The following is a 6806-nucleotide window of genomic DNA, read 5'->3' on the forward strand; positions in this document are numbered from 1 at the left end:
CTTCACATATTTTCTTATGAACATAATCTATGAACTTTTTTTATGATCATTAGTTTTGGATAAACCATGGAAGAAGTTTCCCAAAATTGCAGGAAGATCTTCTAGGAAGTTTTCTATCTTCAAACTTTATTGTTGTCTTTACTTTTGTTTAATTCTCCTTAAACGCTTTTTAAATGTATTTATTTTAAGATTGTTCGATTTCAACCATTCATCCAAGAAATCTTCATCAAGTTTTTCTTTCATCTCCATTTCCAAACTTGCCTCGTCACTGATGTCGTGATAGACTTTCAACGGTTTTCTAATGACCCCAGTGTTTGATGTTTCAATATTTTTTTTTCAGGCAGATCTCTGTAACCAGAGAATTATAAATAAATATATTTCAGAAGCACAACCTGTTTACAGAAAACATTTAAAGATTGGTACAGGTGTGCAGATTTACAACAATTGCAAAATAATATTTAAGCACTGAGAGCATAATTACAAAAACCAGACCTGCTTAATAAAATTTGTATCCTCATTCAAATCTCCTAGATTATTTCCAATTAAATTTCTATTAAAGATTTGAATTCACTAAACATTTAATTGTAAATGTACCTCAGAGTGGCCAAAACTGAACATTCTCTGCAAAGCATTTTCACAGGACGCTAGGATAGGCAACAGAATGATTTTAAAAAAATAATTTATTTCTCATATAAAGATAATCTTAATGAAAAATTTCTGTTGTACAATCATGCCCTGGCAGGCACGGATAATGAATAACGAATTGGAGATCGATCTTTACAGAGCAGGCATGGATAATGAATAAAGAATAGGAGATCAATCTTTGCAGCACTTGATTTGAAAATTTATGCAGACCCTAATTCAATAAGGAAAACAATCCGTGTGATCCGAAGAAAGAATGTTTGGTGTGCAATCAGTGCAAGAAATAGGTGACAAGCAATGCCACCAGCATGAGGATGTAGGCGATTCCTTGGTCAATGGCGTACCCTGCATCCATTCATTCATAATATCAAAAAACCGCACAAAAAAAAAATTAAACAGACAATATTTTTGGGGGATTCATTGCTGAAATCAATTGCTTCACAGAGAACCTATGAGAAATGAAGAAATTAAATTTCGTTGTGAATAAGGGCTTGATTAACAATAAAAATGAAGCCAAGTCAATTCCTCAAGAAACAGAGGGTTAAAGATCCAGACAGAATCAACTTTTAATCAGAAGAAATAACAATTTGTGCATCCAATACTCAACACCAGTACTAATTAACACATTAAAGAACCTTACCATCGCTGGTAGGGACAGGCGCAGGGGCTGAAACTTCCTGAGCATTCACCGCCATAAAGGCAAGCATGCTCAAAACAACCGCCATAACTGCGCTAATGAAAGCTCTGCTTGCCATTTTTCCTAAAGCTTGTCAACACTTAAAAATCGAAATCCTTCACACAGAAAATGCTCTCGCAAAAATCAAAATCCTTCACACGCAGAAGATTAAACGATGCCAGGGTTCGATTAGCAGCGGGAATTTATAGAAGCGAAATGAACACGTGGACTAATTACTTAATATGTGTGTTTATTGACCGCCGGTAGCAGGTAGAAACTTCTTCGCTGTTCAACAAGAGGGTTGGTCAATGGTCGTCTGCAATTTCAACGACTCTGAAGCTTCTACCCAGTTCTGGCTTATTATTATTGGCTTCCAAGGAATGCTACCGGCTAATGCAAGTTAACTTTGCTTACGTCACAAGGAGGCGGCTTCAATGTTCTGGCCACGTGGAGGTCTATTATTCCAACTAGAATTCCGCTAAAATATGAAAGATTAAAAGACATATTCGTGCCCAACTCTACCAATATTTTTAATTCACACGGCAGGATGGATTCGTTTAGAAAATTCCATTACAAATTCATTATTACTTTCATAAGGTATTTGGTCAAGTGCTTTCATATGAGCTTATGTCACCAATATCAATATTAAATATGTTGGGTGATATACAATTGTCTTTTTTCTCAATCTTACAATTGTCATCTTCAATGTTCCTTTTATTCTTTGTTCAATTTATTGTGTTCTAATATAATACAAGAGACACAAATGTTGGAGGTAGAAGAAAAAAGACAAGGTAGAGGTGGGTTTTGGTAAGTAATGGATTAGAAATTTTTGTTGTAGTTAAGATCTTTTAATAATTTTTTTTGTTGAATTGTAAAGAAATATGGAGGATTACAACAATATTAAATTAATTGAGGGAAGAGGTCTCAATAGGATTTGTAACAAATCATACTTCATAGAACATTGCCAGTGTTTGTGCAGTTTTGTACAAGGCAATATTCACCCTCCTCTTGTCATTGTAAACATAGATTAGAGAAAGATTGTGTAGTCTACTTTGTCAGGGGGATTAAATCATTATTTCTTACATATTGAGTATCCTTCTTTGTAGCCATTGATAACTATTTGCAACAAAGCAATTAAGATAAAATATAAGATAGTCATTTGTTTAATTATAATAAGACATTCAATTATATTTAATTATTTTTTGAGAGAAAATGGAACAAAAATTTGAAGATTTAATAAATTTCTATAAAATTATTTACTAATTTAAAATCTAATAAAAAAACAATTATAGTTTGACTGAAATTTGTAGAAATATTTGTCTATTTAGATAATGTTCGGTTTTTTTTAAATCCCTTATTTCAAGTGTTATCATAGCATATATGTTAATTTTGAAAAAGTAGAAATCACTTTTTTAAATTAAAAGAAATTGCAAGAATTGTGGATTATGCACATACCTTAACCATTGGCAATTGAACTGCAAATATTTGTGTATGAAATTCTGCAAGAATTAAATGTTTTACATATTAGATTTCACATTAATGAGAATTGATTTTTTTACAATAATAAGAATTTAATATTTTTTTGAAATAAGATATAAAAAATATAAGCATACACTCAATCAAGTAACATTGATTTCAATTGAATATTACAAGAAAAAATCAACAGCCTCAATAAAAAGATATAATTACATATATATTTACTACAATTCTTAATTTTACAAATTAAAGTATTTATTAAAAAAAAAAATTGATTTAAACTAATAATATTAATATTAATAAATAGTATTTACATGATATTAACCCTATTTTACAAAATGAAATATTGATTAAATTAATTGAACATATTCTAACCTAAGTGAAAATTATATAATTATAATTATAGTTGAATGTACATAATTCAAGCTTTACTAATAGAATATAATAATACACTTAATTTAAAATCTTATTTTTGATTAATATTTATAAATTGTATTATTTTTATTATATTATATTCTGTTAATTATAACTCACCATTTCATTTATTATTAATATATAATAAAACTTAATAAATTATTTGAAACTTATAATTAAATTTTAATTTAGATTAATAATAATATTAGTAACAAATTTATTTTATTTTGAAAACTCTATAATTTTTTATTAATTATAATTCTCGTTGTATGTAACAATTAAACATGAAATGAAAATATTAAAAAGTAAGCCTCCCCAAAAAAATATGGGGGTCTTCATCTCCATCTTTAAAAGAGACTCAAAATCAAAACTGTGAAATTTTTATCTCATATAACATGCGTACAGGTGAATACATTTTTTTTCTATGTGACCTGTTAATATATTTATTATATTTCAATTAATGTGACATCTACGAAATCTCATTTGTAGATTATAAAAAACATTGCACGCTATAAACAAAATTTTGCAAACCCTATAAGTAATACGTGCCAAGCAGAACTGTTTCCACATTTAGCTATGTGCATAGACTGCACATGCAAGAGTCCACCTCACTGTCACATGTGGAATAGATGGAAGCTTAAAAGCTAATCTCTGTGTGTGTTTTTTAATATGAAGTAACTCTCAGCAGAAAGAATTTTTATTCCTCTTTCTTGAATTCGTGGTTTTTTGAGCTTTTCGAAAGGGAAATCGAACTAGAAAATATTCTGATTCGCCTGTTTTTGCAATTTCAGACTGGGCGTACAAGTTCAGTTTGGGCGTGAGAATTATTTAAGTTTGGTTTGCATTTTTTTTGTGGTGAGATACTTTCAATACTGCTGGGAGAAGACGCAACATTCTTAGCAATTCGCACGGGGCTCTTACAGCATGCCAAGCTTACGGTGAATGAACCACCATTGTTTAGATTGGAAGCAACGTATTGAAGGATACATGGTCGTTGTAATAGACAACACATTAAGCCGCCATTGGACAGAATGCAGACCACACAGAGCACTTAGTTGACTGCGCCAGGGAAGGGAGTTTAGAAGGATTTTGCAAGCTTGGAAAGCCAAGAATTCATATTCCAATTTGAACAAAGCTAGGCCAAGTCATCTTGCGTTGTGGAATGAGTTTATTTATTTATTTCTATTTGGTTTTTGGTAAATGGTTTGCCTTATGATCTTAACCAGTTATAAGGCAAGGCACATAGTTAAGATTGACCGTTTCAGTAATGGGTTTCAAACTTATTATGCTTTCTAAACATCCCATTGATCAATTTTTTTCTGTTGTTATTGTTATTTATTTTGTTAAGTTAACCTTTAACATTTATCCTGCCATCAATGTACATACACGATAATGCACAATTAAGCTTAGTATATGCCAGGTTTGGGATTAGTTTCACACATTCCTAGGTTTGACAAAGCCTTTTAAATTCTAAAACCTGCGCTTATTACCTGAAACTCTCAATTTTCATGATTTCTTGTTCTTTCTGTGACGTTGTTAAAGGAAATGTTATTGATTAGTAGTCAAATTGAGAGCCTAGGGTTTGAGTTATGGTGATTAGCAGTCACATTGGGAGCCAAGTGCTTGAGTTTTATATAGTTGCAATTATGCAACAAAAATGTGTTCTCAGAGCGGCCAATACGAACCTCAATTTTTTGCCTCACATTTTTAGCTTATAGGAAAACTGAGTTGTCTACAACATTAAAAAAGGGGAAAAAGAAAAATTCATAAGTAGGAGTAAAATAGAAATTTCATCTTTAAATCTTCATTCTACAGGACATTTTCATACAAAGATTTCTTACCTGAGCTCAAAATATTGTCGCTAATGTTCTGTTCTTTCTCTTGTTCTCTGTCTTGCAGGAAAATGATACAAAATTTCTTCTCTACTCTGTTTTGCACGGGAATGAATGATACAAAATAAGCGTTATCATCTATTCAATGAGATAAAAATGGATTTCAGTTGGCTCATTCAATGACAATAAATGTACTTATACCAGATTTTCAAATTGCATTTAATGAAAAAGATTTCTCTAGATCTTTGTTTCTTTTGCATTATGCCAGACTTGCAAATTGCATTTAATGAAAAAGATTTTTTTGATCTCAGATTTTTTTTATTTAAAAAATTAGCGGCATCATCCAATCATAATTCAAAAAAATGATTTATTACTAATTATTAAATAATTTTAATATTCAAACATTTGAATAAAACAAAATCCCATAAAATACTGTAATGTGATTGGATAGCTTAAATTCATTATTGCATCCAACGGATGCTATAGTTACCTGTTTGTCGGTAGGAACTAATAATATAGTCTTAAATATTATCTTAAATATCTTTGAGTATATTTCATATTTCATATATGAATATAATATATATCTTTAATAATCTATATAAAATACGTTCAAAGATATACTATTGTCATTTTTCTCAATGTTGCAGTTATCATCTTTTTTAATGTTGAATTACAGTTTTTGTCTCTAATTTGGTCTAATATAATCTAACCTAATATGATCTAATATAATCTATGATCTAATCTAATATAATGTAATATATAATACATCGAGGGATACCTTTTTGAAAGCATCTATGCACTTGCATATAAAATACATCAAGAGATACACAATTGTCATCTTTTTAAATTTTTTTTTTCATAGATAAATATGTCCATGCCTATAACTGATTTACTCTGTGACCCTAACCATTTGTCTATTACTAAAATAGGTCATGCATCATCATGAATAGGTTGATCAAAGTACTCACCTTAATTGCTCCATCTTGATTCATTAATATTGTCATCTTGTCCAAACTATGTTAAGCATGTGAGTTAGTGAGAGGGGGCCATGATGGTAGCAAAGAGTGTGTCATTCATTTTCAAACTTGGCTTCGACTACCTCCAACATCAAATCAATCGGTGCTTTGGCAATTGCATTTGCAACATCATTGCCTTCCCTAATCATCTCGTTTAATGTTGCAATTGCCATTTTTTTCAATTTTGATTTCTAGTTTTTGTCTCTCATTTGCTCTTTTGTTCAAATTGTTCTAATCTAATCTATTTTTTTGATCTCTTTCAACCTATTGCATATATGAGTACAATAAAATATTTTGTGAGATTTCCTTTTCGAGGCGCTTATTTCTTTATCAATTTGTCACATATATAAGTATAATAGGTGAGGCATATATCTCACTCATGTATGTGACAAAATGGATGCACATAGTTAAGCACTATTAATACTTGAGAATTGGTAAAAGGAATCCTATTGGGTAATAGTGAAACTTGACTTTTATTTGATATGATTAGATATGAAAGTTGACATTAATATAAGTCAAACTGTGTGTGTGTGTGTGTGTGTGTGTGTGTGTGTGTGTGTGTGTGTGTGTGTGTGTGTGTGTGTGCACGTGTGCATGTGTAACCCTCTACCTTATTGTCCTAATGGTGTTGTATTCCTACAATTGTGGTATATGTGATTGGTAAACTTTGTAAGTTGGGAAATAATTAAACATAAGTATATTGGGTTGCACTATTGTATGTAAAAGTACTGTAGGAAATGGGTTCATAAT

The 6806-nt window shown here is 30.5% G+C and overlaps 1 long non-coding RNA gene across 1 annotated transcript; it reads right to left on the bottom strand.

Annotated features, from left to right (window-relative positions):
• Nucleotides 1-662: 662 nt before the first annotated feature.
• Nucleotides 663-1669, bottom strand: LOC131044807 (uncharacterized). Its single transcript, XR_009105708.2, has 2 exons — nt 1283-1669; nt 663-987 (listed from the first exon to the last, which is right to left on the bottom strand). It is a non-coding gene; the product is annotated as an uncharacterized LOC131044807 (long non-coding RNA).
• Nucleotides 1670-6806: the final 5137 nt, after the last annotated feature.

The sequence above is a fragment of the Cryptomeria japonica genome, chromosome 8, assembly GCF_030272615.1.
Source record: "Cryptomeria japonica chromosome 8, Sugi_1.0, whole genome shotgun sequence".
NCBI lineage: Eukaryota > Viridiplantae > Streptophyta > Pinopsida > Cupressales > Cupressaceae > Cryptomeria > Cryptomeria japonica.